Source organism: Coregonus lavaretus (assembly GCF_964263955.1).
Source record: "Coregonus lavaretus genome assembly, chromosome: 9".
Lineage (NCBI taxonomy): Eukaryota > Metazoa > Chordata > Actinopteri > Salmoniformes > Salmonidae > Coregonus > Coregonus lavaretus.
This window is the reverse complement of record NC_139996.1, coordinates 6,358,322-6,381,840: the sequence shown is the minus strand read 5'-3', so window position 1 is coordinate 6,381,840 and position 23,519 is coordinate 6,358,322. Positions and strand designations below refer to the sequence as shown.

Below are 23,519 nucleotides of genomic sequence, written 5' to 3'. Positions count from 1 at the left end.
GACCATAAGACGGCACAAACAGATCTGGAACCTGCCAATTTACTATCTCTCTTTCTGCTTACCTGTCAAATCAATGAGACTTAACTGTGATGCTGAACACACTTGCTTTTATAACTTAGAGACCATATAGACAGGACTACACACATTTTAAGACAAAATCGACAACTATGGACTATATATTAAAAAGCATCTAATCTAGTGTAACTAACAGTGCTTATATTTAGTTATATTTTAAATGACATACAGATATGCCTTATTATTCCTTTATAACTAAGGCTGAGTTTTTATTTGTTCAGGTAATTTCATATTTCGAAGCTTGAAACCTTGAGATCAGGGTTGCAAAATTCCGGTAACCTTAAAAAAAAATCCCTGGTTTTCCAGAAATCCCGGTTGGAAGATTCCCGGAATAAGCAGGAAATCCAACCCAGTCCAGCCAGGATTTCTGGAAAACCTGAGAATTTTGGGAGTTACTGGAATTATTCTACCCTACTTGAGACCCAGTGGTGCTAAGTTAGGTAAAGGAAAAAGGAGCAGTGATACAAAGTGTATATTTTTTATTGTAAAAAAACAAACAAGGGAATTTTTAAAAGCATTTTTTTGTCTCATCTCTTCTCAGCTTGTTGTTCATATTGATTACAATTGTACAACTCCATATATTGCACAGATTAATAAAGCCTTTCATACATTGTATCATATTAGCTGTGAGCTTGAAGGGCAATATAACGTTTGTAATACATAGTGCCCATCTGTGGCCAGATCTACCCTGAAACACAGAGGGACATTTTCATTTTCTGTTTTGAAACGTTTTGCGTTCCGTGCCCTAATGAACATGACCACAGATACCCTGTTGCCTATTCACGCTGTAGGGCTGACCCGAACCGAACTGTCCTGGCTTGGATATTTTTATTTTCACATTGTCCTTTCTAGCATGGTTCTAGCAACTGCAGTGGATGTGTAACCAGGCCATCTCAGTACAACTCGGCTTAGCTTGGCTTGGTTTGGCCCTGTAGTATGAATCAGCCATTTGTTTGCCAAGCCACCTGGCCGTGTGCCGATGATGACATATATTTGTGCACATGGAGGCATACTCATTCAAACAGCACTTCAGGGCCTTCACTGTAACTGTTTTAATTTCTTTTTGCACTTTATATACATATGTAGTCTTATACAGTACAATTAATTAAATGTATACTAGTGGAAGCTATGTGTATATGAACAGAATGACATACGGTAGGTATATCTTGACGAGATCTATCGGTTTCCACTTTGACACAACCATGGCCAAACTGTACAGGTCAAGCCTGAGTGCCAGTCGGTTTGTGCTCTGTGACATGACAGTGAGTGAGTTGGCAATAGAGCACAAACAGACTGGGACCCAGGCTAGTGTAAGTCATGTGATGTTATGCTTGCAGGTTGCCATGGCGTTGAGTTTATACAGTTTTGTTGTTGATAATGTACAGGTCCACGCCCCACCAAACTCTTGCACAAAATATCATTGTATTATTATATCATAAATAAAAGTTTTAACTTGCAATCTTATTCACCTTTTTACCGTTTGGTTTGTGCACGTGTCTTTAGCCTTTAGGAGGTAAGCTTTAGGAGGAAGCCTTTAGGATGTATCCTTTAGGAGGTATCCTTTAGGGGGTATCCTTTAGAAGGTAGGCTTTAGGAGGTAGGCTTTAGGAGGTAGGCTTTAGGAGGTAGGCTTTAGGAGGTAGGCTTTAGGAGGTATCCTTTAGGAGGTAGGCTTTAGGAGGAAGCCTTTAGGATGTATCCTTTAGGAGGTATCCTTTAGGGGGTATCCTTTAGAAGGTAGGCTTTAGGAGGTAGGCTTTAGGAGGTAGGCTTTAGGAGGTAGGCTTTAGGAGGTATCCTTTAGGAGGTAGGCTATAGGAGGTAGGCTTTAGGAGGTAGCCTTTAGGGGGTATCCTTTAGAAGGTAGGCTTTAGGAGGTAGGCTTTAGGAGGTAGGCTTTAGGAGGTAGGCTTTAGGAGGTAGGCTTTAGGAGGTATCCTTTAGGAGGTAGGCTTTAGGAGGAAGCCTTTAGGATGTATCCTTTAGGAGGTATCCTTTAGGGGGTATCCTTTAGAAGGTAGGCTTTAGGAGGTAGGCTTTAGGAGGTAGGCTTTAGGAGGTAGGCTTTAGGAGGTATCCTTTAGGAGGTAGGCTATAGGAGGTAGGCTTTAGGAGGTAGCCTTTAGGGGGTATCCTTTAGAAGGTAGGCTTTAGGAGGTAGCCTTTAGGAGGTATCCTTTAGAAGGTAGGCTTTAGGAGGTAGCCTTTAGGAGGTAGGCTTTAGGAGGTATCCTTTAGGAGGTAGGCTTTAGGAGGTAGGCTTTAGGAGGTATCCTTTAGGAGGTAGGCTTTAGGAGGTATCCTTTAGGAGGTATCCTTTAGGAGGTAGGCTTTAGGAGGTATCCTTTAGGAGGTATCCTTTAGGAGGTAGGCTTTAGGAGGTAGGCTTTAGGAGGTAGGCTTTAGGAGGTATCCTTTAGGAGGTAGGCTTTAGGAGGTAGGCTTTAGGAGGTATCCTTTAGGAGGTAGGCTTTAGGAGGTATCCTTTAGGAGGTAGGCTTTAGGAGGTAGGCTTTAGGAGGTATCCTTTAGGAGGTAGGCTTTAGGAGGTATCCTTTAGGAGGTAGGCTTTAGGAGGTAGGCTTTAGGAGGTATCCTTTAGGAGGTAGGCTTTAGGAGGTATCCTTTAGGAGGTAGGCTTTAGGAGGTAGGCTTTAGGAGGTATCCTTTAGGAGGTAGGCTTTAGGAGGTAAGCTTTAGGAGGTAGGCTTTAGGAGGTATCCTTTAGGAGGTAGGCTTTAGGAGGTAGGCTTTAGGAGGTATCCTTTAGGAGGTAGGCTTTAGGAGGTATCCTTTAGGAGGTAGGCTTTAGGAGGTAGGCTTTAGGAGGTATCCTTTAGGAGGTAGGCTTTAGGAGGTATCCTTTAGGAGGTAGGCTTTAGGAGGTAGGCTTTAGGAGGTAGGCTTTAGGAGGTATCCTTTAGGAGGTATCCTTTAGGAGGTAGGCTTTAGGAGGTATCCTTTAGGAGGTAGGCTTTAGGAGGTAGGTTTTAGGAGGTAGGCTTTAGGAGGTATCCTTTAGGAGGTAGCCTTTAGGGGGTAGGCTTTAGGAGGTATCCTTTAGGAGGTAGGCTTTAGGAGGTATCCTTTAGGAGGTAGCCTTTAGGGGGTAGGCTTTAGGAGGTATCCTTTAGGACGTAGGCTTTAGGAGGTAGGCTTTAGGAGGTATCCTTTAGGAGGTAGGCTATAGGAGGTATCCTTTAGGAGGTAGGCTTTAGGAGGTAGGCTTTAGGAGGTATCCTTTAGGAGGTAGGCTATAGGAGGTATCCTTTAGGAGGTAGGCTTTAGGAGGTATCCTTTAGGAGGTAGGCTTTAGGAGGTAGGCTTTAGGAGGTATCCTTTAGGAGGTAGGCTTTAGGAGGTATCCTTTAGGAGGTAGGCTTTAGGAGGTAGGCTTTAGGAGGTAGGCTTTAGGAGGTATCCTTTAGGAGGTATCCTTTAGGAGGTAGGCTTTAGGAGGTATCCTTTAGGAGGTAGGCTTTAGGAGGTAGGTTTTAGGAGGTATCCTTTAGGAGGTAGCCTTTAGGAGGTATCCTTTAGGAGGTAGGCTTTAGGAGGTATCCTTTAGGAGGTAGCCTTTAGGGGGTAGGCTTTAGGAGGTATCCTTTAGGACGTAGGCTTTAGGAGGTAGGCTTTAGGAGGTATCCTTTAGGAGGTAGGCTTTAGGAGGTATCCTTTAGGAGGTAGGCTTTAGGAGGTAGGCTTTAGGAGGTAGGCTTTAGGAGGTAGCCTTTAGGAGGTAGGCTTTAGGAGGTATCCTTTAGGAGGTATCCTTTAGGAGGTAGGCTCTAGGAGGTATCCTTTAGGAGGTAGGCTTTAGGAGGTAGGCTTTAGGAGGTATCCTTTAGGAGGTAGGCTTTAGGAGGTATCCTTTAGGAGGTAGGCTTTAGGAGGTAGGCTTTAGGAGGTATCCTTTAGGAGGTAGGCTTTAGGAGGTATCCTTTAGGAGGTAGGCTTTAGGAGGTAGGCTTTAGGAGGTAGGCTTTAGGAGGTATCCTTTAGGAGGTATCCTTTAGGAGGTAGGCTTTAGGAGGTATCCTTTAGGAGGTAGGCTTTAGGAGGTAGGTTTTAGGAGGTAGGCTTTAGGAGGTATCCTTTAGGAGGTAGCCTTTAGGGGGTAGGCTTTAGGAGGTATCCTTTAGGAGGTAGGCTTTAGGAGGTATCCTTTAGGAGGTAGCCTTTAGGGGGTAGGCTTTAGGAGGTATCCTTTAGGAGGTATCCTTTAGGAGGTAGGCTTTAGGAGGTATCCTTTAGGAGGTATCCTTTAGGAGGTAGGCTTTAGGAGGTAGGCTTTAGGAGGTAGGCTTTAGGAGGTATCCTTTAGGAGGTAGGCTTTAGGAGGTAGGCTTTAGGAGGTATCCTTTAGGAGGTAGGCTTTAGGAGGTATCCTTTAGGAGGTAGGCTTTAGGAGGTAGGCTTTAGGAGGTATCCTTTAGGAGGTAGGCTTTAGGAGGTATCCTTTAGGAGGTAGGCTTTAGGAGGTAGGCTTTAGGAGGTATCCTTTAGGAGGTAGGCTTTAGGAGGTATCCTTTAGGAGGTAGGCTTTAGGAGGTAGGCTTTAGGAGGTATCCTTTAGGAGGTAGGCTTTAGGAGGTAGGCTTTAGGAGGTAGGCTTTAGGAGGTAGGCTTTAGGAGGTATCCTTTAGGAGGTAGGCTTTAGGAGGTAGGCTTTAGGAGGTATCCTTTAGGAGGTAGGCTTTAGGAGGTATCCTTTAGGAGGTAGGCTTTAGGAGGTAGGCTTTAGGAGGTATCCTTTAGGAGGTAGGCTTTAGGAGGTATCCTTTAGGAGGTAGGCTTTAGGAGGTAGGCTTTAGGAGGTAGGCTTTAGGAGGTATCCTTTAGGAGGTATCCTTTAGGAGGTAGGCTTTAGGAGGTATCCTTTAGGAGGTAGGCTTTAGGAGGTAGGTTTTAGGAGGTAGGCTTTAGGAGGTATCCTTTAGGAGGTAGCCTTTAGGGGGTAGGCTTTAGGAGGTATCCTTTAGGAGGTAGGCTTTAGGAGGTATCCTTTAGGAGGTAGCCTTTAGGGGGTAGGCTTTAGGAGGTATCCTTTAGGACGTAGGCTTTAGGAGGTAGGCTTTAGGAGGTATCCTTTAGGAGGTAGGCTATAGGAGGTATCCTTTAGGAGGTAGGCTTTAGGAGGTAGGCTTTAGGAGGTATCCTTTAGGAGGTAGGCTATAGGAGGTATCCTTTAGGAGGTAGGCTTTAGGAGGTATCCTTTAGGAGGTAGGCTTTAGGAGGTAGGCTTTAGGAGGTATCCTTTAGGAGGTAGGCTTTAGGAGGTATCCTTTAGGAGGTAGGCTTTAGGAGGTAGGCTTTAGGAGGTAGGCTTTAGGAGGTATCCTTTAGGAGGTATCCTTTAGGAGGTAGGCTTTAGGAGGTATCCTTTAGGAGGTAGGCTTTAGGAGGTAGGTTTTAGGAGGTATCCTTTAGGAGGTATCCTTTAGGAGGTAGGCTTTAGGAGGTATCCTTTAGGAGGTAGCCTTTAGGGGGTAGGCTTTAGGAGGTATCCTTTAGGACGTAGGCTTTAGGAGGTAGGCTTTAGGAGGTATCCTTTAGGAGGTAGGCTTTAGGAGGTATCCTTTAGGAGGTAGGCTTTAGGAGGTAGGCTTTAGGAGGTAGCCTTTAGGAGGTAGGCTTTAGGAGGTATCCTTTAGGAGGTATCCTTTAGGAGGTAGGCTCTAGGAGGTATCCTTTAGGAGGTAGGCTTTAGGAGGTAGGCTTTAGGAGGTATCCTTTAGGAGGTAGGCTTTAGGAGGTATCCTTTAGGAGGTAGGCTTTAGGAGGTAGGCTTTAGGAGGTATCCTTTAGGAGGTAGGCTTTAGGAGGTATCCTTTAGGAGGTAGGCTTTAGGAGGTAGGCTTTAGGAGGTAGGCTTTAGGAGGTATCCTTTAGGAGGTATCCTTTAGGAGGTAGGCTTTAGGAGGTATCCTTTAGAAGGTAGGCTTTAGGAGGTAGGTTTTAGGAGGTAGGCTTTAGGAGGTATCCTTTAGGAGGTAGCCTTTAGGGGGTAGGCTTTAGGAGGTATCCTTTAGGAGGTAGGCTTTAGGAGGTATCCTTTAGGAGGTAGCCTTTAGGGGGTAGGCTTTAGGAGGTATCCTTTAGGACGTAGGCTTTAGGAGGTAGGCTTTAGGAGGTATCCTTTAGGAGGTAGGCTATAGGAGGTATCCTTTAGGAGGTAGGCTTTAGGAGGTAGGCTTTAGGAGGTATCCTTTAGGAGGTAGGCTATAGGAGGTATCCTTTAGGAGGTAGGCTTTAGGAGGTATCCTTTAGGAGGTAGGCTTTAGGAGGTAGGCTTTAGGAGGTATCCTTTAGGAGGTAGGCTTTAGGAGGTATCCTTTAGGAGGTAGGCTTTAGGAGGTAGGCTTTAGGAGATAGGCTTTAGGAGGTATCCTTTAGGAGGTATCCTTTAGGAGGTAGGCTTTAGGAGGTATCCTTTAGGAGGTAGGCTTTAGGAGGTAGGTTTTAGGAGGTATCCTTTAGGAGGTAGCCTTTAGGAGGTATCCTTTAGGAGGTAGGCTTTAGGAGGTATCCTTTAGGAGGTAGCCTTTAGGGGGTAGGCTTTAGGAGGTATCCTTTAGGACGTAGGCTTTAGGAGGTAGCCTTTAGGAGGTATCCTTTAGGAGGTAGGCTTTAGGAGGTATCCTTTAGGAGGTAGGCTTTAGGAGGTAGGCTTTAGGAGGTAGCCTTTAGGAGGTAGGCTTTAGGAGGTATCCTTTAGGAGGTATCCTTTAGGAGGTAGGCTCTAGGAGGTATCCTTTAGGAGGTAGGCTTTAGGAGGTATCCTTTAGGAGGTAGCCTTTAGGAGGTAGGTTTTAGGAGGTATCCTTTAGGAGGTAGCCTTTAGGAGGTAGGCTTTAGGAGGTATCCTTTAGGAGGTAGGCTTTAGGAGGTATCCTTTAGGAGGTAGCCTTTAGGGGGTAGGCTTTAGGAGGTATCCTTTAGGACGTAGGCTTTAGAAGGTAGGCTTTAGGAGGTATCCTTTAGGAGGTAGGCTTTAGGAGGTTTCCTTTAGGAGGTATCCTTTAGGAGGTAGCCTTTAGGGAGAAGGCTTTAGGAGGTATCCTTTAGGAGGTAGGCTTTAGGAGGTAGGCTTTAGGAGGTATCCTTTAGGAGGTATCCTTTAGGAGGTAGGCTTTAGGAGGTATCCTTTAGGAGGTATCCTTTAGGAGGTAGGCTTTAGGAGGTAGGCTTTAGGAGGTAGGCTTTAGGAGGTATCCTTTAGGAGGTAGGCTTTAGGAGGTAGGCTTTAGGAGGTATCCTTTAGGAGGTAGGCTTTAGGAGGTATCCTTTAGGAGGTAGGCTTTAGGAGGTAGGCTTTAGGAGGTATCCTTTAGGAGGTAGGCTTTAGGAGGTATCCTTTAGGAGGTAGGCTTTAGGAGGTATCCTTTAGGAGGTAGGCTTTAGGAGGTATCCTTTAGGAGGTAGGCTTTAGGAGGTAGGCTTTAGGAGGTATCCTTTAGGAGGTAGGCTTTAGGAGGTATCCTTTAGGAGGTAGGCTTTAGGAGGTAGGCTTTAGGAGGTAGGCTTTAGGAGGTATCCTTTAGGAGGTAGGCTTTAGGAGGTAGGCTTTAGGAGGTATCCTTTAGGAGGTAGGCTTTAGGAGGTATCCTTTAGGAGGTAGGCTTTAGGAGGTAGGCTTTAGGAGGTATCCTTTAGGAGGTAGGCTTTAGGAGGTATCCTTTAGGAGGTAGGCTTTAGGAGGTAGGCTTTAGGAGGTAGGCTTTAGGAGGTATCCTTTAGGAGGTATCCTTTAGGAGGTAGGCTTTAGGAGGTATCCTTTAGGAGGTAGGCTTTAGGAGGTAGGTTTTAGGAGGTAGGCTTTAGGAGGTATCCTTTAGGAGGTAGCCTTTAGGGGGTAGGCTTTAGGAGGTATCCTTTAGGAGGTAGGCTTTAGGAGGTATCCTTTAGGAGGTAGCCTTTAGGGGGTAGGCTTTAGGAGGTATCCTTTAGGACGTAGGCTTTAGGAGGTAGGCTTTAGGAGGTATCCTTTAGGAGGTAGGCTATAGGAGGTATCCTTTAGGAGGTAGGCTTTAGGAGGTAGGCTTTAGGAGGTATCCTTTAGGAGGTAGGCTATAGGAGGTATCCTTTAGGAGGTAGGCTTTAGGAGGTATCCTTTAGGAGGTAGGCTTTAGGAGGTAGGCTTTAGGAGGTATCCTTTAGGAGGTAGGCTTTAGGAGGTATCCTTTAGGAGGTAGGCTTTAGGAGGTAGGCTTTAGGAGGTATCCTTTAGGAGGTATCCTTTAGGAGGTAGGCTTTAGGAGGTATCCTTTAGGAGTTAGGCTTTAGGAGGTAGGTTTTAGGAGGTATCCTTTAGGAGGTAGCCTTTAGGAGGTATCCTTTAGGAGGTAGGCTTTAGGAGGTATCCTTTAGGAGGTAGCCTTTAGGGGGTAGGCTTTAGGAGGTATCCTTTAGGACGTAGGCTTTAGGAGGTAGGCTTTAGGAGGTATCCTTTAGGAGGTAGGCTTTAGGAGGTAGGCTTTAGGAGGTAGGCTTTAGGAGGTAGCCTTTAGGAGGTAGGCTTTAGGAGGTATCCTTTAGGAGGTATCCTTTAGGAGGTAGGCTCTAGGAGGTATCCTTTAGGAGGTAGGCTTTAGGAGGTAGGCTTTAGGAGGTATCCTTTAGGAGGTAGGCTTTAGGAGGTATCCTTTAGGAGGTAGGCTTTAGGAGGTAGGCTTTAGGAGGTATCCTTTAGGAGGTAGGCTTTAGGAGGTATCCTTTAGGAGGTAGGCTTTAGGAGGTAGGCTTTAGGAGGTAGGCTTTAGGAGGTATCCTTTAGGAGGTATCCTTTAGGAGGTAGGCTTTAGGAGGTATCCTTTAGGAGGTAGGCTTTAGGAGGTAGGTTTTAGGAGGTAGGCTTTAGGAGGTATCCTTTAGGAGGTAGCCTTTAGGGGGTAGGCTTTAGGAGGTATCCTTTAGGAGGTAGGCTTTAGGAGGTATCCTTTAGGAGGTAGCCTTTAGGGGGTAGGCTTTAGGAGGTATCCTTTAGGACGTAGGCTTTAGGAGGTAGGCTTTAGGAGGTATCCTTTAGGAGGTAGGCTATAGGAGGTATCCTTTAGGAGGTAGGCTTTAGGAGGTAGGCTTTAGGAGGTATCCTTTAGGAGGTAGGCTATAGGAGGTATCCTTTAGGAGGTAGGCTTTAGGAGGTATCCTTTAGGAGGTAGGCTTTAGGAGGTAGGCTTTAGGAGGTATCCTTTAGGAGGTAGGCTTTAGGAGGTATCCTTTAGGAGGTAGGCTTTAGGAGGTAGGCTTTAGGAGATAGGCTTTAGGAGGTATCCTTTAGGAGGTATCCTTTAGGAGGTAGGCTTTAGGAGGTATCCTTTAGGAGGTAGGCTTTAGGAGGTAGGTTTTAGGAGGTATCCTTTAGGAGGTAGCCTTTAGGAGGTATCCTTTAGGAGGTAGGCTTTAGGAGGTATCCTTTAGGTGGTAGCCTTTAGGGGGTAGGCTTTAGGAGGTATCCTTTAGGACGTAGGCTTTAGGAGGTAGGCTTTAGGAGGTATCCTTTAGGAGGTAGGCTTTAGGAGGTATCCTTTAGGAGGTAGGCTTTAGGAGGTATCCTTTAGGAGGTAGGCTTTAGGAGGTAGGCTTTAGGAGGTAGCCTTTAGGAGGTAGGCTTTAGGAGGTATCCTTTAGGAGGTAGGCTCTAGGAGGTATCCTTTAGGAGGTAGGCTTTAGGAGGTATCCTTTAGGAGGTAGCCTTTAGGAGGTAGGTTTTAGGAGGTATCCTTTAGGAGGTAGCCTTTAGGAGGTAGGCTTTAGGAGGTATCCTTTAGGAGGTAGGCTTTAGGAGGTATCCTTTAGGAGGTAGCCTTTAGGGGGTAGGCTTTAGGAGGTATCCTTTAGGACGTAGGCTTTAGAAGGTAGGCTTTAGGAGGTATCCTTTAGGAGGTAGGCTTTAGGAGGTTTCCTTTAGGAGGTATCTTTTAGGAGGTAGCCTTTAGGGAGAAGGCTTTAGGAGGTATCCTTTAGGAGGTAGGCTTTAGGAGGTAGCCTTTAGGAGGTAGGCTTTAGGAGGTAGCCTTTAGGAGCTAGCTTGCTAATTGCAGGAGGGCCAACTCAGTTTTCTTTAATCCTGTCACTTGAAAGATTATCTTCTTAGCACAGCTGGAGATTTCCCTCAGATCTCCCAGGCTTTCATTTCTCTCAATAGCCAGTGATCTCCATGTCTTTACAATACACAATTTCACAATGAGCAAAACCATCTTCCTAGTACAATGTGTTACCTTAGAAACGGGTCGGCTACCCAAGAATGAGGCTGCTAAACAGAAAAGGGCGGCAGGTAGCCTAGCGGTGAAGAGCAATAACCAAAAGGTTGCTGGTTTGAATCCCTGAGCTGACTAGGTTAAACATCTGTCGATGTGCCCTTGAGCAAGGCACTTAACCCTAATTGCTCTAGATAAGAGCATCTGCTAAATTACAAAAATGTGAACTAACTGTCTGTTTAGGTCCCTTATACTCAGGTCCAACACGTCAAAACACGCACACATAAAGACGCTAATGATGTCTCCACAGTGAATCGCACACTGGCGATCATTATTCCCTCCTCTGTGTTGAATGAGGAACGCTTTGAATGTGTTAATCGAATCTTTGCCAGAAGATGAAACAAGAAATACAAGGAGAAAGGACAGGACAGAGACATTATCATCAATAGATAGATATGTGAAGCGCCTTCTTAATTGAAACACCTCCACACAGAAGAACTACAGAGGAGAAACTATATGATTTTCTTTTTAAGTAAGGAGATTGCTCAATGTCCATTCACCATAACCCTTCCGATGCTTGTATATGACACCTCTGGTTTTACTGTACACTGGATGCCACAGCTCTTGATTCTTAGACCAGATCATACTGAATTAATGTCCTTTACTCAACACACAGGTAGATTACTTGACTAATTCAAATGACTAGTAATGTAACGTAACGGTCTGTTAATCCATCGGTACTGTAATTTTCATTCTCACTGCCAGGGGGTGCTCACACCACTTTTCTTCCATGTATGGATGAATGAACTGGCTCTTTTTATAGTGTCACCACCATCATCTCCACCATCATCATCATCACCTTCACCATCACCACCTTCACCATCATCTCCACCATCATCATCATCACAACCTTCACCATCACCACCACCATCATCTCCACCACCACCACAACCACCACAATAACTTATAACTTATGCCACATCCTGTCATTTCCAAATGAGCAGTAAATAACATGATCATAATGAGTTTGATAAGGAGAGGATGGATGGACTCTGATGAAGAACACAGTAATGACTCTGATGACGAACACGGTAATGACACACACTAATGACCCAGTCTGCTGACCAAGATCTCTGGTGGATAGATAACAGTACATAAACAGATGATAAATTAGAAAAGGGGAAATTCAGATATGAGAATGACGCAGATTTTTATGTGTGTGTGCCTGTTTTGCATGTTATTTTGGCATTAATACGTTTCACATATCATTTAAAAAAAAGAAAAAAATAAGAAAATAAGATATTTGAGTTAATAAAGCCGCATACAAACATGGTCTCTTTTTTGCTTTCTTGAGTAAGGCAGCTCCAAAAAGCAGGTGTTTCAGCCTAGCTCAGTGCTATCTGTGGTGGTGGTGGTGGTGGGGCACCCAGCGGAAAATATGGAGTGTAGGGGTTAGTTATGTTCTCTAGTTGCGCCGTGATTGGCTCAGTGTTCTGTCACTCAAGCGGACACTATGTCACCGCAAAATCTACGGGTAGAGCTTGAAAATTCAAGCCCCTTGGGTGCTGCCATAGACTTACATTAGAAGTTCCCATCCAAGAAGGCTCAAGGTCATTGGCCACAGATAAAATGATGTCAAATCACGTTATATCTACAGTAGCTTTGATTGGATTGATCATGTCAACATTATACTTTCAAAATCTTAGCATGAATCAAGTCGACGTTTTACTGGCAAATCCTTTTCAATCCTTGTCATATGAAGAGAAATTATACATAAAACGTATCGGTGCTCATCAGACATTGGACATAAACATTACACAATAAGTTGAAAATCCCAAATTCAACAATGAGTGCTGAGCCGCAACTGCAGCCTCGCGTTCGATCCCAGGCTGTGTCACAGCCAGTCGTGACCGGGAGACCCATTGGACGGCGTCGTCCAGGTTAGGGGAGGGTTTGGCTGGCCGGGATTTCCTTGTCTCATCGTGCTCTGTGTGTTCTGCTGCATTCAAAACAACTGGAAACTCGGAACTGGGAGATTTCAGACAACTGGGAACTCTGAAAAAAACTAGCTCAGACTGGGAAAATACGGAACATAATTTTGAACGGTCATCCAACTCAGAATTCCAAGTCGAAGCCTCTTTCTAGAGCCCACAAGAAAGACTGCCGGGCCACCTTCCTGTTCAAGTGAGCACAACGAGGTGAGTCCAAAAATGTATTGTATGCTGCTGCATAAATGATGTAATATGCCAGGGAGATACAGTATGTATACTGTAGCCCAGAAAGTAATACTAAGTGTATGTTGTGTAGTAAGCTGTTAGTAGCCCATGTGCCTCACCCTAATAATTTGGTCCCTTTTCCCCTCATAACTTAGCCTACTGTTCTGACTTGATGGTGCACATGTAGCCTATAGCCTGTTTTAGAGAAATGTAATCATTGAATATTGTGAGCTTTCATTGTCTGCTTATATTCCCCCTTTATTTATCCTGCGGTTCTGACTTGGTGTACAGGGAGAACACTGTAAGAACGGCCCATGTTCTGAATTCTGTCGCTGTACATTTCAAAAGTGCTGAACAAATAGTTATATTGATTATGTCCGTCCTAGCTCGCTCATTATCTTCATCGAAATGACGGATTGCCTCTTATCCGCTCGTCGTTCCCTTATGCCATAGTTTGTACATTTCAATTGTTAGTAGAAACCACATTTGTTTAAGCAAGTCAGCCATATCAGCTATGTAAAAAAAAAAAGGCTGAATGAACTGTTTCGATGCTAGACAAGGCTGAGTTCATCCTTGGCCGGATCGTTCTGTCACGATTCTCTAAAGCAGAACCCAGAAGCAGACCAGGACAAGGTGAGTAGAATGAAGGTGAGTATTTATTTACAGATTCAAATGTGGAAGCAGAATAATCCAGGAGACGGAGCGGGCAGCGGAGGTGAGTTGGTGGGAGTGAATAGGCAGATCCAATGATGTCACAGAAGCCACCGACGACCAGGCAGGGGTGGGGTGAATGTTTCCGGGAGAATGACTGTAGACAGAGTAAACGAAGGTAAGTACACGGCAAGCAAAAAGTACAAAACAACAAAACTAACTCTAGTAACTTTGAGGCTGATACGCTGACACAACATACTGTTCATGGCTAACGATCCGGCAGGGAATGGACGTCAGGTCAGAGCTTATGAAGTGGAGAGGTGATGATCAGGACCAGGTGTGCAGATAGCTGATGAGATGCAGGTGCGGGTAATAGAGAGATCTCCCGCCTAGCTTCGTCGCCCGTCAACCAGACAGGGTGCGTTCAGGCACCTACAGGAAACAGACTCCAGGACAGAAAACAGGCAACACAGGCAGAAACAGACTCAGGACGTGGGATTCGTGACACCAGGTGTAGCGGTGGTAAGGATTCACTCCATTGTGCAGAAAAAAAACCTCTGCTGTTGGCACAGCATTACGTAGCAATCAAAACAGAAAGCTCCTTGAACGTGGGAATATGCTAGGCCTATTGGGCCAAAATCAATTATGGCCTTGTCACGCTCGTCGGAGGAAGTGGACCAATGCGCAGCGTGATGAGTGAACATACTTATTTATTTCACCACACGAAACAAAACAACAAAACGATAACGTGACGTCCTTGGTTACAAACACTAACCATACACGGAACAAGATCCCACAACACACTGTGGAAAACAGGCTGCCTAAGTATGGTTCCCAATCAGAGACACACAAGCAACAGCTGATACACGTTGCCTCTGATTGAGAACCACACCGGCCAACATCGAAACAAATGAACTAGAATATCACCCTAGCACACAAAACACATAGAAACCACACACCCTGGCTCAACATAACAGAGTCCCAGAGCCAGGGCGTGACAGTACCCCCCCCAAAGGCGCGGACTGCGACCGCGCCAAACATAAACCGAACAGGGGAGGGCCGGGTGGGCATTCCTCCTCGGAGGCGGTTCCGGCTCCGGGCTTGACCCCCACCCTCCAACAAACCCCCCAAAGCGCCCCTGGTCCGGTCTGGCCCTGCTGGCCGGAGCTGGACTGAACACTGGTGGAGCGGATTGCTCTAGCTCCGGAGTGGAGCAGCTGACCGGTGCCGGACCAGGCACCGGTGGAACAGGCACGGGCTGTGCCGGACTGATGACGCGCACCACAGGCTTGGTGCGGGGAGCAGGGACGGGCCGGACCGGGCTGACGACGCGCACAATTGGCTTAGTGCGGGGAGCAGGGACGGGCCGAACCGGGCTGACGAAGCGCACCACTGGCTTGGTGCGGGGAGCAGGAACAGGCCGGACCGGGCTGACGACGCGCACCACAGGCTTGGTGCGGGGAGCAGGCACGGGCCGAACCGGGCTGACGAAGCGCACCACTGGCTTGGTGCGGGGAGCAGGAACAGGCCGGACCGTGCTGACGAAGCGCACCACTGGCTTGGTGCGGGGAGCAGGAACAGGCCGGACCGGGCTGACGAAGCGCACCACTGGCTTGGTGCGGGGAGCAGGAACAGGCCGGACCGGGCTGACGACGCGCACCACAGGCTTGGTGCGGGTAGCAGGGACGGGCCGAACCGGGCTGACGAAGCGCACCACTGGCTTGGTGCGGGGAGCAGGAACAGGCCGGACCGTACTGGGGACACACACCACTGGCCCTACGCGGGGATCAGGAACGGGCCGGACCGGACTGGCAACACACCCCACTACCTCTCGCCGTGCCTCTACATTCTCCTTCCCCCTGGTGACCAGTGACTCCCGTAACCTGGCGGCCTCCTTTGCCAACCCGCTGAACCACTCTATCCCGGCCTCCTGCTGCCCCGTCGTCCACGGCGTGAGCCCCCCCCCTAAACATTTTCTGGGCGTCTCTCCTCCCCGTGGGCCAGGCCTCCATGGCTCTCGCCAGACTCTCGCTCCTCTGCTCCCAAGTCCAGCCTCTCTCCTCCTCCCGCGGCTTGACCCAGTCGAGGTTGATATCCTTTAGAGCCCTCTCTGGCGTTGGCTCCTGGACACGCTGCTTGGTCCAGTTATGGTGGGATCTTCTGTCACGCTCGTCGGAGGAAGTGGACCAATGCGCAGCGTGATGAGTGAACATACTTATTTATTTCACCACACGAAACAAAACAACAAAACGATAACGTGACGTCCTTGGTTACAAACACTAACCATACACGGAACAAGATCCCACAACACACTGTGGAAAACAGGCTGCCTAAGTATGGTTCCCAATCAGAGACAACAAGCAACAGCTGATACACGTTGCCTCTGATTGAGAACCACACCGGCCAACATCGAAACAAATGAACTAGAATATCACCCTAGCACACAAAACACATAGAAACCACACACCCTGGCTCAACATAACAGAGTCCCAGAGCCAGGGCGTGACAGGCCTATTATACAGTTGAAGTCGGAAGTTTTCATACACTTACAAAAGCTGAAATAAATCAAAAGCTGAAATAAATAATTCTCTCTACAATTATTCTGACATTTCACATTCTTAAAATAAAGTGGTGATCCTAACTGACCTAAGACAGGGAATATTTACTAGGATTAAATGTCAGGAATTGTGAAAAACTGAGTTTAAATGTATTTGGCTAAGGTGTATGTAAACTTCCGACTTCAACTGTATAATAAAACGAAAATGAAAGAAACGTTTAAGAGATCTGATTTCTAGTTTATAAATACTTTGCTACAATGACAGACTTAGTTATCTACCCACCACATTCATTTCTTTTAGCATGTGCACGTAGCATGCTTTTGGGATACGTGTCTTTTCAGATTCCACAATTATTCTTTAGTTGTGGACACTAAATCACCACACTCCCTCTATTGCTCTTGGTCTTCATCTTTGTAAGTCACCTTGATTTAGCACCTGTGTGTTTTATCAGTTTCTTTATGAAAATATTTAGTGAACTCCATGACAGTAGCTAAAGCAAGGGGCTCATGGTTAGGAGGCTCATGGTTCTCACCCCCTTCCATAGACTTACACAGTAATCATGACAACTTCCGGAGGATGTCCTCCAACCTATCAGAGCTGTCCACCCCATCAAATGATCAGAGAATAACTCTAGTACTGAAAGCATAAGCTACAGCTAGCTAGCACTGCAGTGCATAAAATGTGGTGAGTAGTTGACTCAAAGAGAGATTGTTGGACAGTTTTGAACTCACGGACCTGGCAAGCAGGGCATTATTCAGAGAGGCATCAAAGAGACCAAAGATAACCCTGAAGGAGCTGCAAAGCTCCACAGTGGAGATTGGTGTATCTGTCCATAGGGCCACTTTAAGCTGTACACTCCACAGAGCTGGGCTTTACGGAAGAGTGGGCAGAAAAAAGCCATTGCTTAAAGAAAAAAATAAACAAACACGTTTGGTGTTCGCCAAAAGGCATGTGGGAGACTCCCCAAACATATGGAAGAAGGTACTCTGGTCAGATGAGACTAAAATTGAGCTTTTTGGCCATCAAGGAAAACGCTATGTTTAAGAATCTGTGGTATGACTTAAAGATTGCTGTCCACCAGCGGAACCCATCCAACTTGAAGGAGCTGGAGCAGTTTTGCCTTGAAGAATGGGCAAAAATCCCAGTTGCTAGATGTGCCAAGCTTATAGAGACATACCCCAAGAGGGGGGTGAATAGTTATGCACGCTCAAGTTGTCATTTCTTTGGTATTATTTCTTGTTTGCTTCACAATAAAAAATCTTCAAAGTGGTAGGCATGTTGTGTAAATCAAATGATACAACCCCCCCAAAATCCACTTTAATTCCAGGTTTTAAGGCAACAAAATAGGAAAAATACCAAGGGGGGTGAATACTTTCGCAAGCCACTGTACATGAGACTGACACAAGGCCAAAGTGACTTGTGGGGAAAAGTATCATTAGTGTAAGTAAGTAAACACCACTAGTCATACAGTTTCCCTCATCTATATATTACATATTGGTTAAGCAGAAACAATTATATATTGAAAGGTCATTTTGTGATGTTAGTGAGATTCAATTACTGGTTGAAATCTTTGATTTCAAAGCTACTTTACCCTTTAGGGCCACAGTTAATCTAAAGACCCGTAGAGACCTGAGACTTCAGGCCAAAAGCCTTCGCTGTAAAAATGGCTTCCATAATACATCAGATCCTTTGACAGGAACAATTAGGACAAGAGAAACTGAGACAGTGAAAGAGAGAGTGAATCGCACCGCTGGCTTCTTGGTAAATCACTACTGTCATTAGTGTAAGTTGTAAACAGAATACCAGTTATTCAGTTTCACTCTCTCTATGTTGTGACACAGAAACATGATGTATTGAAAAAGTAATTCCGTAATGCATTTCAGGTTAGTGAGATTCAATCACTGGCGTAATTCTTTAATTTCAAAAGCTACTTTGCCCCTTAGGGCCACAGTAAATCTGGTCTAAAGACCCTGAGAGATCTGAGACTGTAAAAATGGCTTCCGTAATACATCAGGTCCTTTGACAGGAACAATTAACTGAACAAATTAATGATGAAAAGAACAATTAGGACAAGAGAAACTGAGACAGTGAAAGAGACAGTGAAAGAGACAGTGAAAGAGACAGTGAATGAGACAGTGAAAGAGACAGTGAATGAGGCAGTGAAAGAGACAGTGAAATAGACAGTGAAAGAGAGTGAAAGAGACAGTGAAAGAGACAGTGAAAGAGACAGTGAAAGAGACAGTAAAAGAGACAGTGAAAGAGACAGTGAAAGAGACAGTGAATGAGACAGTGAAAGAGACAGTGAAAGAGACAGTGAAAGAGACAGTGAATGAGACAGTGAAAGAGACAGTGAAAGAGACAGTGAAAGAGACAGTGAAAGAGACAGTGAATGAGACAGTGAAAGAGACAGTGAAAGAGAGTGAAAGAGACAGTGAAAGAGACAGTGAATGAGACAGTGAATGAGACAGTGAAAGAGACAGTGAAAGAGACAGTGAAAGAGACAGTGAAAGAGACAGTGAAAGAGACAGTGAATGAGACAGTGAAATAGACAGTGAAAGAGACAGTGAAAGAGACAGTGAAAGAGACAGTGAAAGAGACAGTAAAAGAGACAGTGAAAGAGACAGTGAAAGAGAGAGTGAATGGCACCACTGGCTGCTATGTAAATCAGAACATGTACCTTCATCAGGGTCTCTTCATTAGGTGTAATTAGCTGTAGTAATTAACCTAGAGATAGCAGACACACTCCCTCTTGTTAGTGATATAATCAGGTGTGTGCGTGCTTGTGTGTGTGTGTGTGTGTCTACTGATTATTGTCAGTCATGCCTGCAATTTATTTTGTTCACCTGCTGTAAAATTATACTTGCCAGCTATCTGTAAACCCATAGCTTTGGTGAAGTATTTTATGAGGGTCTTATTTCCAAAGTTGTGCCCCTTTTAAATTCAATTATTATTCTTCTAGCAACAAGTCGATCATTATTCTAATAATATATTTCACATCGCCAGAGCATGCACCTTTAAATGGGCAGCTTTATACACGGTTGAAACATGGTTAACAAGTCACAAACTGGCGTGTGCGCAACAATCACTTGACTTTGGTGCCTTATGCTGTAAAATGCTACTTGCCAGCTATCTGTAAACCCACAGCTTTGGTGAAGTATTTTAATGAGGGTCTTATTTCCTTAAAATACAGAGATAATGTTATTTAGTCTATTATTCTGCTTTGACATTGTCTTGGTTTAACGCTTTTATACAGGTGACGCCACATTACTACTCTCTGCTTGAGCATATCAATATTGTCACATATAAAGACATCTGCACTGGATGATGGGGATGATAGATCTTTGTCCATGACTGTGCTCATTTCACCTGTCATCTTTTAAAATAGACTATCCTAGTCTTATATCAAAATGTTAACTACATTCTTGAAAGGTGCTGTGAATTCAAAAACGCCCAGTTGACATTCTGGAGAGCACCTCGGACAGAGCGATGTCTGAAGTGAAGTCTCTTTTCTCTTAGAGAACGGATCAGAAACCATCTTTGCTGGTCCGGCCTGACATTTCAACAGCGCCGCAAATTGCTCTGGGTTCAAGGGTCTCCACCGGCGTAGTACAGAGGGGAGGCGTCTGGCAGAGGGACTGGCTAAGGGTTAACAGGGTCACTGAGAATAATGAGACAAGGGAGAAAGAGGGAGAAAGGAAGAAGGAGAGAGAGAGAGAGAGATAGAGAGACGAAGGAGAGAAAGAGAGAGAGGTAGAAGGAGACCAGGGAAGGACTGGGGTACAAAGCTAAGGGGTATGGGGTCACCGAGAATAATGAGACTGGGGAAAAGAGAGGGAGAGATGGGACGGTGGTAGAGAAGGGGGGGGGGGGGGGGGGGGGGGCAACAGGAAGGAGCAATAGTTTAAGTGGATGACAACTCAGGTGTTTTCCCTCCTTTTTAGTTTCCCTTCTTCTCCAGCCCTCCTTTATAACCTCTCACTTTCTACCTCGTCTGTCCCGTAATACTCTCTCTCTCTCTCTCTCTCGCTCTCTCGCTCTCTCTCTCTCGCTCTCGCTCGCTCGCTCTCTCTCTCTCTCTCTCTCTCTCTCTCTCTCTCTCTCTCTCTCTCTCTCTCTCTCTCTCTCTCTATCTCTCTCTCTTTCTCCCTCCCCCTCCTTCCCTCTCTCTCTCCCCCTCCCTCTCTTCATTTCGTCTCTTAATTGGAAGCTGTGCGAACACTTAGATGGAGGTAAAAAAAAAAAAAATTGCCCTGGTCCACAGGTGTCTGCCCGGCAACAGAGAGCTGAATTGAATAAACCCCTCGCTGATAGAATTTAGCCTGTAGTGTGACAGCTGAACCAGCCAGGAGGAAATAAAGAAATCTCACAAAATAATATTTAACAACTGACATATAGGGGATTTAACATCTAAGAGTTAGCAAACATCATATAGGGGATTTAATGTCTAAGAGTTAGCAAACGACATATAGGGGATTTAACATCTAAGAGTTAACAAACATCATATAGGGGATTTAACATCTAAGACTTAACAAACGACATATAGGGGATTTAACATCTAAGAGTTAGCAAACGACATATAGGGGATTTAACATCTAAGAGTTAGCAATCGACATATAGGGGATTTAACATCTAAGAGTTAGCAATCGACATATAGGGGATTTAACACCTAAGAGTTAGCAAACGACATATAGGGGATTTAACATCTAAGAGTTAACAAACGACATATAGGGGATTTAACATCTAAGAGTTAGCAATCAACATATAGGGGATTTAACATCTAAGAGTTAGCAATCGACATATAGGTGATTTAACACCTAAGAGTTAACAAACGACATATAGGGGATTTAACATCTAAGAGTTAACAAACATCATATAGGGGATTTAACATCTAAGAGTTAGCAATCGACATAGAGGGGATTTAATATCTAAGAGTTAGCAATCGACATATAGGTGATTTAACACCTAAGAGTTAACAAACATCATATAGGGGATTTAACACCTAAGAGTTAACAAACATCATATAGGGGATTTAACACCTAAGAGTTAACAAACATCATATAGGGGATTTAACACCTAAGAGTTAACAAACGACATATAGGGGATTTAACATCTAAGAGTTAACACAGCTCTCAGGAACCAGGTATGAGTCAGGAGCAGAGCCACAGCGAGAAGACGGTTTAACTACTAATCTAAGACTAGTGTTCAGAAGCACCGCACAGGTTTACAATCATGTGTAGCTCAGTTGGTAGGGCATGGCGCTTGCAAAGCCAGGGTTGTGGATTCAATTCCCACGGGTGTTCATACACCATGGGGGAATGAAGCAGGTGTACAATATGAACTTATAAGTGATAGGGCCCTGTGTTTACTATGGAGATAGGGCCCTGTGTTTACTATGGAGATAGGGTCCTGTGTTTACTGTGGAGATAGGGCCCTGTGTTTACTGTGGAGATAGGGCCCTGTGTTTACTATGGAGATAGGGTCCTGTGTTTACTGTGGAGATAGGGCCCTGTGTTTACTATGGAGATAGGGTCCTGTGTTTACTATGGAGATAGGGTCCTGTGTTTACTATGGAGATAGGGTCCTGTGTTTACTGTGGAGATAGGGCCCTGTGTTTACTGTGGAGATAGGGCCCTGTGTTTACTATGGAGATAGGGCCCTGTGTTTACTGTGGAGATAGGGCCCTGTGTTTACTATGGAGATAGGGTCCTGTGTTTACTATGGAGATAGGGCCCTGTGTTTACTGTGGAGATAGGGCCCTGTGTTTACTATGGAGATAGAGCCCTGTGTTTACTATGGAGATAGGGCCCTGTGTTTACTATGGAGATAGGGTCCTGTGTTTACTATGGAGATAGGGCCCTGTGTTTACTGTGGAGATAGGGTCCTGTGTTTACTGTGGAGATAGGGTCCTGTGTTTACTATGGAGATAGGGTCCTGTGTTTACTGTGGAGATAGGGTCCTGTGTTTACTATGGAGATAGGGTCCTGTGTTTACTATGGAGATAGGGCCCTGTGTTTACTGTGGAGATTTAGCCCTGTGTTTACTATGGAGATAGGGTCCTGTGTTTACTATGGAGATAGGGTCCTGTGTTTACTGTGGAGATAGGGTCCTGTGTTTACTATGGAGATAGGGTCCTGTGTTTACTGTGGAGATAGGGTCCTGTGTTTACTATGGAGATAGGGCCCTGTATTTACTATGGAGATAGAGCCCTGTGTTTACTATGGAGATAGGGCCGGGATGCTTCCTCTATGTAATTAAAGTCTACTGAAGATCAATAACCCCAGGACGCAACAACAACGCAATGCCATGTCATCAACTAGAGATACACATGCACATTACTCTATCTCAGAAGCCACTTTCTGTAATCATTACTTATGGATGGTAACAGGTAATTGTGCCATGATTGAAGGCTTTTTAGAGGGAATTATATCTGATGATTGGATTTAATTGTTTTTATGTCTCTTTTGAGTTATTGGGTTTGACAACAAAAGTCAGCTGCAGACAGTATCAGGAGACCAGAAAAAAATAAATCCACACAACTAATACTAAACAACTCACAAACACATAACCTGTGAGTTTATAATCAGAGATTGTATGTCTGTAAAGTTGTGTGAATGAATTGTAAGCACGTCGGGCACAATCAAGGCTGACAGGGTTTGTAGGGGAATATCCCAGGTCCTTCTCAGGCTTCTTCTCCTTGCTGATTACACTCCTGTGAGAGGGTCACAGTCCACTGTCATGTGGTGCTGATCTCTGACATTCTGGTTCCGTTAGCTGTCCATGGTGCTGATAACTGACATTCTGGTTCCGTTAGCTGTCCATGGTGCTGATAACTGACATTCTGGTTCCGTTAGCTGTCCATGGTGCTGATTTCTGACATTCTGGTTCCGTTAGCTGTCCATGGTGCTGATTTCTGACATTCTGGTTCCGTTAGCTGTCCATGGTGCTGATAACTGACATTCTGGTTCCGTTAGCTGTCCATGGTGCTGATAACTGACATTACATCTTGTTTGTTTGCAGTTATTCCAACTCTGTAGTGTTGTTTGTGAACCCATGGATGTCACGCTGACTCAGAAAGCATTTGTGGATACAAGAGGAAGAAAGTGATAGAGCAGGGATGAAATGGTTCATCATTCTCTGTTTCACACTTTCACACTGACTCTCTCTCTCTCCTCTCTCTCTCTCTCTCTCTCTCTCTCAATTTTTCAATTTCAATTTAAGGGCATTATTGGCATGGGAAACGTATGTTAACATTACCACAGCAAGTGAAGTAGATAGTAAACAAAAGTGAAAGAAACAATAAATATTAACAGTAAACATTACACTCAGAAGTTTCAAAAGAATAAAGACATTTCAAATGTCATGTTATGTATATATACAGTGTTGTAACAATGTGCAAATAGTTAAAGTACAAATGGGAAAATAAATAAACATAAATATGGGTTGTATTTACAATGGTGTTTGTTCTTCACTGGTTGCCCTTTTCTTGTGGCAACAGGTCACAAATATTGCTGCTGTGATGGCACACTGTGGTTTTTCACCCAGTAGATAAGGGAGTTTATCACAATTGGGTTTGTTTTCGAATTCTTTGTGGATCGCTGTAATCTGAGGGAAATATGTGTCTCTAATATGGTCATACATTTGGCAGAAAGTTAGGAAGTGCAGCTCAGTTTCCACCTCATTTTGTGGGCAGTGTGCACATAGCCTGTCTTCTCTTGAGAGCCAGGTCTGCCTTGCTATGCTCACTGAGTCTGTACATAGTCAAAGCTTTCCTTAAGTTTGGGTCAGTCACAGTGGTCAGGTATTCTGCCACTGTGTACTCT

General features: G+C 45.0%; 1 protein-coding gene across 1 annotated transcript in view; it reads left to right on the top strand.

The window, feature by feature from the left end:
• The window catches only part of LOC311134838 (HMG box-containing protein 1-like), a gene marked incomplete at its 3' end in the record, with an annotated part of 53,429 nt that overhangs the window by 5,079 nt on the left and 24,831 nt on the right, over nucleotides 1-23,519 (top strand). The window lies entirely within an intron of this gene.